The sequence below is a fragment of the Lolium rigidum genome, chromosome 7, assembly GCF_022539505.1.
Source record: "Lolium rigidum isolate FL_2022 chromosome 7, APGP_CSIRO_Lrig_0.1, whole genome shotgun sequence".
NCBI lineage: Eukaryota > Viridiplantae > Streptophyta > Magnoliopsida > Poales > Poaceae > Lolium > Lolium rigidum.
This window is the reverse complement of record NC_061514.1, coordinates 174,608,231-174,617,520: the sequence shown is the minus strand read 5'-3', so window position 1 is coordinate 174,617,520 and position 9,290 is coordinate 174,608,231.

Sequence of the window (9,290 nt, the reverse complement as noted above, 5' to 3'; positions counted from 1 at the left end):
TATCAAACACCCATTTTGGACCACCGGAGGAATACCCCTACAAAATCAAGTAGAGGATTTAGGAACCCATCGTTAATGGGTTCCTTTGCAATGGCAACAATATCTTTTGGTACCCAAATTGAGTACTCTCTATAAGCATAGACATTACGAGGGCCAACGTAGTTAGCATAAACATCACCATAATAATCAACAAATAAAGCATAGTGATTGTTTGGCCCCGTGCGGTCACCACTAGTAGCTTTGCCCTTTGAGGCTTTGCCATAATTAGTGACCTTCTTGTTCTTATCTTGAGCGGGCTTCTCCTTCTTGTAGTTGTTCTTCTTGTAGGACTTGGGAGTATATCCAAGTCCAAACTTTTGATTGTTTGACCTTTGCTTACTCAAGATGTCATCCAATCCCATCTTGTTCTTGGCGGTGGTGAACTTTGCAAGTTCCTTTGTTAACCTAACATTTTCCTCAAGAATAGATGCTTGCTCACAAGAAGATTCATTAGGATGATAGTCGAGACCATATTTGGTCACCAAGGATTCAAGATATGCATTGGTCTCAACATGCAAAGAGAGTTCCTCTTGTAAACGAACATGTTCCTCAACAAGCTTAGCATGCTCACTAGTAAAAGAAGTGGAGGAACTAGCAAGATTTTCAACAACAATGGGATCCTTCATTGATCCAAGAGCCTTTATGTAGGTTTCTTGGAGTAGGTCATGGTTCTCTCCAAGTTTCTTGAGCTCATCCTTAACAAGCTTGTTAGCTCTTTCAAGGTGGTCAAGATCCCTAGTGAGAGAAGCATGAGCAACTTCAAGCTCCTCCTTTGAGGCATTGAGCTCTTGAGTCAATGATTGAGCCCTATCAATAGTTTCTAGGTCCTTAACTTTTATCAAGTTCATAAGTTTCAATTTGTTTCTTAAGGCCTTGAGATATGCACCTTTCGGTTTTTAGCTCTTGTCTTAGGAGATTGAATCTCCGCTCCTTTTCATACAATTGATATTCTAATTCCTCAATGGACTAATCCTTTTCTTTGAGAGAGTCCATCAAGAAATCAAACTTGACAAGAGCTTCACCACGAAGGGTGCATCTAACATTGTAAAGTTCCTTAAGCACAATTAATTCTTCTTGATTTTCATTCTCATCATCAAGGACACTAGATAGAGAAGGTGGAGGTTCCATTACCTTGGTTTCTCTTGCCATTAGACAAGAGCCAACGATTGTAGAGGGGAGAGAGTCATCGGAGTCATCATCTTGAGTTGTTCTTTCCATGAAGGAAGAACCAACATCATTCTCCGTGGAGTAATCCTTGGAGTAGTCATATGTGAAGAGTGACCCGGGCTTAGAGAAAGCCAAACCGGCCACTCCGGCCTCCTTCTCCTCATCTTCCTCTTCTTCATCGGACAAGTACTCGGCTCCAACAAAAGCTCTTTCCTTGTTCTTCTTGTATCGATCATTGATTGGGTTTGGCTTCAACCTTGGCTTGACCTCTTTGATGAACTTTGGTTTGTCTACCCTTTTCTCATAAGGGCACTCATTTTCAAAGTGGCTATCTTCATCACAGTTGTAGCAAGTTCTCTTCTTCTTCTTGTCATTGAAGAGCATTGGAAGCTTTCCCTTGTACTTCTTGGCAAAGAAGGCAAAGTAGGTAACAATGTCACTAGTTGAGGTCATCTCTTCATCTTCTTCAATTTCATAGTCTTCTTCTCTTCCATGATCAGCTCTAGCTTTGAGAGCAAGGTTGTGTGACGCTTCATGGTTGTGTGAGGCTTCATCAACACGGTTCATTGCCATGAGCCTTTTTCCCGCCTTGGCCATGTTTTCATTGGCGAGTTGAGATCCGCACTCTTGGTCATGATTTGCAAGTTGAGTGCAAGATTGGTGTCTTGTTGCTTGACAGCAATCATAGCAATGACCTTGGACTTTATGAATGCTTCATTCATCTCGAAGCCGTCATTGTACTTCTCAACACCAAGTCCCTTGACCCTTACTCTAAGAGCACCAAGCCTAGCATAGGCATCGGCCACGGATTCTCCATCTCGAATCATGAACTCGGTGGGCCTCTTGCTTTGCGGTCTCATAAAGAGCTGATTGGATCAAATCGGTTCCCTCTTGGAGTACTACGATCCGATCTCACAACTCTTTAGCGGAGTCGATGTCATTGACTTGATCAAGAAGCTTGCGGTTGATGCCACTTCTAATCTTGTCACGTGCGGAGGCATTGAGTTGACGGTTGTAGAATTTGGTGGAGGTCAACCGAATGGGATCTTGTGGCTCCCGGTATCCATGAACAATGATCTCCCATAACTCCACACTGCAGCTGCGAATATGAGATTCCATAGAAGATTTCCAAAAAGGAAAGTGAGTTCCATCAAAATGGGGAACATTCCCACTATGGTTTATATGAGGCATGGGTGAAGTGTTTTTGGGATAGTCATGATTAACTTCATGGTAACTCCCTAGAGAGGCCGAAGCCGCACTAGGAGGTCCACTAGTCAAGTTCTTAAGCATTGCGTACATTTCGCCATTTGGTTTTGTAGCTCATCCTCCTTTTTCTTCTTCTCGGCATCATATGCCAAGAATCTAGATTTCATCTCTTTAACCGAAAGGTTAAAGTCTTCATCTAGACCCTCGAAGATTTTATCCATCTCACTCTTAAGGCGGTGAAGCCCTTAATAAGAGTCCAGTGCTCGATACCAATTGAAAGTATAGAGATGGTAAACCTAGAGGGGGGTTGAATAGGTTTCTACAGATTTTAATTCTTTCTTTGCAATATTAGGCTTTGCGGAATATAAAGGTGAGCCTAATGCAAACTAAGTGAAACAACTTATATGAGGATACAACTAACTCCAGCACGAAGGCTCTCACAGAGCGCTAAATCACAAGTAAGGAGTTCGGTTAGAGATAACCGATAGCACGCGGAGACGAGGATGTATTCCCGTGTTCCCTTCCTTTGCAAGAAGGTACGTCACGTTTGGAGGGGTGGAGGTCCCACGAAGGATTCCCCACGCCACGAAGGCTCACCCTATTCTCCGGAGCCTATCCCACGAAGGAATAGCTCACTCACTTGTGGTAGATTTTGAGGTAGCCTCCAAACCTTCACAATCTTGCCCGGAGCAAATCCACAGCCCGGATGCTTCCGGACCACTCTTGCCCACCTAGGGTTTCCAAGGAACCCTAGAGAGCAAGCTTCTTGATGAATACAAGGGGGAATGAGATTTGGCTTGGTAGAACAGTAGATCGGGTCCTCCTCTATCGTTTCCCCGGAGGGATTTGAGTTTGGGTGGACGAGGGAGATCTGAGGCTTTTGGTGTTTCTAGCAATGGAGTATGAGAGAGAGAGAGAGCTCAAGAACAGCTTGTAGTGTAGTGCCTAACTTTTCAGAGGTAGGAGAAGGGCCTTTTATAGTGTTCTTCGAAATCTGGCCGTTGCCCACTTGACACATCAGCAGATTCCTCGAGAAACCCGGTCGACCGGATTTGGCGCCGGACAGGCCGGTCCACAGGCCGGTCCGACCGGGCCAGTGACCGGGCCGGCCGGTTTCCAACCGGAGCTGGGACCGGGACTTGACCGGTCATGCTTCTGAGGTCACTGGATACCGCCCGGATGGCACAGGTGCTGAGCCCGGTTGGCGACCGGGTCGCTCGGTCTGGAGCCCGGTCCGACCGGGCCATGGACCGGAGCAGCCGGTCCAAACCGGGCTGGCGACCGGAGGCAGACCGGAGTGCTCGCCCTCCATTACTGGATTCTGCCCAGATGGCACAGGTGCTGGGCCCGGTTGGCGGCCGGGTGGTCCGGTGCCAGGGCCGATCTGACCGGGTCTGGGACCGGCCAGGCTCTGGAAGACCTCGCTGATTTTTCATCGAAGTGGGGGTCTCCTGTTGCCTTCTTGTTCCATTGATACACCATTACACCTCTTTGGCTAATATCTGGGAATCATCTTGTAGACATGTATTAGTCCAAATACACTAGCACGGTGTCATAGTTACCAAAATAATGGATAAGGGTAAAATACCCTTACAGAACCACTTATTTCCCATTTCATGAGAGCATAATGTAAAAAAAATTGGGTTTATTTAGATGCATCATAAGCATCTTTATTATAAAAAGCATAGTAAAACATTTGGGTTTAGTTTTAGAGATATTCACCCGTTTGGACTTTTCTGGGGTACCAATGGGCGATCTACATGGCCATAATAATATCGTCATTCCAATCGGGTTGTGCTAATGCAAGTACCCCGCTTAGGTAGATTGCAATTATTTGCAACTTTACTTTCATGATGTGAGGTCGAATCATTTTGATCTCCAGCGATGTCAACACAGAATGAGGATCAATAACAGACACAAAACTTGTATGCTTATCGATGGGGAAACAATTTAAAGTGGCCCATTGATGCATAATGAAGCAAAACCTTCAAAGGGGCACCAATTATAAACATTTTAAGTGGACAATGTTGGACAAATGAATTATCCTTACCAAAGGTTTTGTAGTCTATCCCAAGCCAACTATCGAAAAATGTTGCTATCAAATGAATATTTGGCTTTACTCGCCATCTGTGACCTCAAGTGGAATCGACCATCGGCGTCTATGAATTTTATTTCTTTTAGAAACATAGTGATAACAAAATAAAAATAAGGGATTATAGTAACTTACACACACAAAAATTAGATCCATGTACTACACATCAGTTTCTACCATATGCAGAATCTTGTCGCATGGCACTATGCATGCACCGAAGTTGAAACAATCATTGTTCATAGGTCGGTTCATCCTGAGTATGTTCTGGATTTTCTTAATACTCAAGCCTGTTTAATACGGTTAGGAGCTCCACACCCATTCTGCATGTGAGAAAAAGTTAAGATAATGAAACCATAGCAATGCATATGTGTTGTCACTTTATTTTTTAACATATATTGCTTACTCCAAAATTTGTGCGTCTTGAATCGAGATGATGTGTTTGCATAGCTGCTCAGCTAACTTGTGTGGGTCCGCTGGAATGATGTGGACCAGAATAGGTCCCCTTCCTCTCCTCCCAGGTGCCCCCCTCCTGCCGCCGCCGGAGGCGTCGCCAGGCAAAGCCCGTGTGGCGTGGTGGTGGCGGCGGAGATCCTCGGCCGCCATGGAGGCGCAGCGGCGGCGCCCGCTCCGGCCATCTGCGACCATCTGCAGACTGCAGGTGACGAAGGCAGCCTGGGACCCCGGTGGTCTGACGCAGCGGGTGCAGCGTGGGGGCAGGAGGGCCCGATCTATGCTCGGATGGGCTTTGTCGGGCCATGTACTACACCTCGACGACCTCGATGTTGGCAGCCATCGATGCTCCTAGGGTGGTTCTGCGGCATGAGGAATCCATGGTGGTGGTGGTCTCCTCTTTCGCCGGAGGGGATCAACTAGTTTGTTGCATTTCGGCGGGTCTCACGATCCGTCATCTAGTCCCCGACGGCGGGGCATGGCTACCGGTGAAAGCCAACCATGAATTCGGTCATGGCGGACGATGGCGACGCCTGTTCATCGCTAACTTGTTGGAGGCATTGTCTCTGCAGTATGCATTTTCTTCTTGCCAAGGCTGCTCCGGGGGAAACCCCAGATCCGGGTGTCCCGGATCGGACGATGGTGGCGTCAACGTCATTCTACATGTTGGGGGCATCGTTTTTGGAGTAGACAACGGATCGTGGTGGTGCTGAGGTGGAGCAGTGTGCTTCTGCAGTGTCAGTGTCGTCGAGTCTCGGCGATATGGGGCAGCGGCATCTCGGAGACGGACACAGTGTGATGGGCGCGCGCAGGATGGTGGTGTCATCTAGCATCGTGGTGGTGTTGATGGCAGGTATGGCAAGGTCAATGTGTTGATCTCCCTTGGATATGGGTTGGCGGAGGACGACGGTGACGATTCTACGGCGTATGCAATGGTGTGCGCTGAGGGTTTGCTAGACTGATTGTGCTTCTCACCTGCCAATGGGCGGCTTGGGTACACACTCGGATTTTAGATGATGTGCATTGGTGTGAGGTCGTGGTACTGGCTCTATTCTTGGACACCTCCTTCATGGTTCTTTTAGGTTTAGCGAGTTGTCACTAGGACGGTGGCTTTGAATTGATCTTTGTATTCATCTTGTTAGATTTTGTGAATAATCTAATAAAAAAATGTTGTGTGCATCCTTTGGATGCAGCTGGGGCGGTGCTCCAATTTAGAAAAAAAAATCTACATAATACCGTGGTTCTTGATGGTTTTTTTTATAAAAGTTTGGGTAATTTTTACTTAGCTTGACTTTTCGAAAAATAAATATAGGCCTTATTCTATGAAACTGAGGTAGTAGGAAAGGGACGCGTTCGACGGTACCAAGAAGAGGAGAAACGGTGGTGGACATATGGGTGTCGGAGACGAATGCGTGCAATGGAGAGAACTAGTATCTCTCTGTTATGGCGTGGAGTGGCTGGAGGGGTGCTAATGCGTTGATCATGCACTATAAAACTCATTTTGCATGACCAACCTGAGCCTATAGCAAGATCTTGGCAATTATCATGCATGACCAGAATTGACCACATCTAGCACGAAATAAATAAGTAGATGCATGCCTAATTTTCACTATAAAATGAAGTGTGTGTAGTTTCCTCCGAAAACTACATGAAAGAGTGCAATAAGTTGGCATTTGATCATGTTGTTCACTTAGCCTTTCTAGAACATTGTTCCAAGGAAGCAAAGTGAGTTGGCATTTGATCTCATTTTACTCTCGGAGAACAGAAATAAAAAAGTAGTAAAGATATAAATATATGTTGGAATTATTAGATTCATTAAATTCACATGAGAGATATTTTACTCAATTGAATTAGAATCCATTACACTCTAATGAGTTCATATAATATAGGGTAAATTTATCATGTCAAGCACATGGTTGTTACAAGTATATAATGTAGAGGTTTAGTGGAATTCATGACACGACACCCCTAGCCTCATGCATAGGACCTAGCCTCAAGTTTTCAAACTAGAAAGGTATAAGTATATATTTATGTCCCATGCATAAATCAAACTTATACAACTCTTGAAATCTTGATCTTGTATTTTCCACACTCAACTCGATCCCTTCGAGCAAAATACGAATGGGCTTATTTTTGAACCACTATTTGGGCTTACTTTTGTTCCCACTTTTTTTTGCAAGAGTTTTTCCACCATCCTATATTTTTGTTGAGTAATTGTACATTCAAAATCAAATTACTTGGGGTGGTACACGGCTTGACTTTTTTGTCCCTATATTTTTGTTTTTGTTGAGTAATTGTACTTTCAAAATCAAAATATCTAGCGCCGTACACGGCTTGACTTTTGAGGAGTGGTTTTGGGAAAAACTTTATTACTCCATGTTTATTATTTTCCTAGGTGGTAGGTCACATAGCTAGACTCCATGGGAAGATGCCACCATATTTCGATTTTTTTGAATTAGTTGTGCCTAAATTGACTCCATACTAACCCTACAACAAGGGAAATCAGCAAAATTTTGGTAAAATAGTTGGAATACCTAGGAATGTTTTTATCTTGGCCTACGTCAAAGTGTTGGCAACTGAAAGATGCACAAGCGTGCAAAAATATGATCATTTCGACAAGATTTGGTATGTTTTATAAACCATTGACGCCATGTTGATCACCCCCTCGAGGTTAAAACTGAGTATAGATAACTAACCATGGGTAGTTCTAAGCAACACAAGCATCGGCAGGTGGACTTGTGTCATACCCATGTAAAATGTCCAGTATCGTACGTGTGTCCGCGGTGCACTGTGCAACAAGCGTGTATGCATGTCCGCGGAAGCACGAAGCATCAGCAATATTATATGAATATATAGCCCTCTCTCTCCCCGCCACCCGGGTCCTAACCTTCCAAGGAAAAAAGCCCCGTTCAGATCAATGAAAAAAGGGAAGAACCCTCGCCCACTCTCATTCGCTCATGCAACCGCTCCCAACCGCCGCCAATGGAGAAGGAGAACACGGTGGCCGTCGCCGCCTTTGAACCTGTCGGAGCAACAAATGGAGTAGGCCAGTCGGAGGCCTCTGCATCGCATCGCTAGAGTCCAAGGCCCCGTCCCTACTGCCGATGGAGTCCACGCGCTCGTCCCCGCCGGTGATAAATAAGACGGTCGCGGGTAGCGGCAGCTGGATTGGGACCGTACGAGGAGGAGCCCTACATCGCGGTGCCGAACCCCTACGATGCGAACATTATCGACGATCGAACGAAGGTAGAGTTTGGTCTCTTCATTTTGTGTTAGATTCCGGATGACCGTGCTCGCATGTGGTGCCTAGGGTTAGGCCATGCTCGCATCTAGAGCCGAAGGTTATTGCTAGTGCGGATCTGTAATTTTGGGGGATATTTTTAGATTTGGGATTTGAACTCTCTCCGTTAGTATATGCAAGTAATTAAACTCACCCGGTTAATTTATGCAAGTTGGAGATGCAAATAATTAAACTCACTCTGTTATTTTTTAAGATCTGGGGATTGTGGTCGTGTCTTTGATGCTTTTCGCTAATGATGAATTGTTGGGCATCCAAATGATTCATATGTTTAGAGTGGGGTTAGTGAACCATTGGTGTGTACAAATTTTTGTGCATGGTTTTTGGTTCGGTAACTCCATTTTTTAGAAGATACATATGTCCAATGCTAAACTGAGGCTGCCTTATTTCTTTTTGTCACGTTCATATTAGGATCATCTTTTGGTTGAATCTTGTTCATACTTGAATCATTTATTGCTGAATAGATCACGTTGTACACTCATACTTGAATGTTGTTAGCGACCACGAGTCCTTCCACATGAAGGTTTGTCACATCTATAGAAGGCTCAAGTCAGGCAAATTCGACGACCGCAAGGTTGGAGACGTGTACATGAGCCCCTTTTGCCAGAGATCTATCGGCACCGACTTCACTAGCATCATGTTGCATGCTGAAGCCCTTGGCTCTACCCGCCCTAACGTGGGAGAGAACGTTACCAAGTATGCCTTCATTGGTAAGAACAAGGCGTTTGGAATTCACCGGTGTCGCCTACACAACGTGGCCATCAAGAGGCATGACATACCGCCTCCCAAGACCAAGCTTCCGAAGACCAACGGTCTGGGTAGCAAGAAGAAGAGAAAGCCAGCGGCTGGAGGTGATGAGGATGGGGTGAAGAATATGTTACTGCTGCATGTTAACTTTGTACTCTGTCTATGTATGTTGCTGCTTCTTAAGCAGCTTATTTTGTTGAAACTTGGGATCCCTTGAAACTGTGTCGGCTGCTCTAAGTAGGATGTGCTATGAACCTTTATTGCTGATGTATATTTATGTTAGGTCCTTGC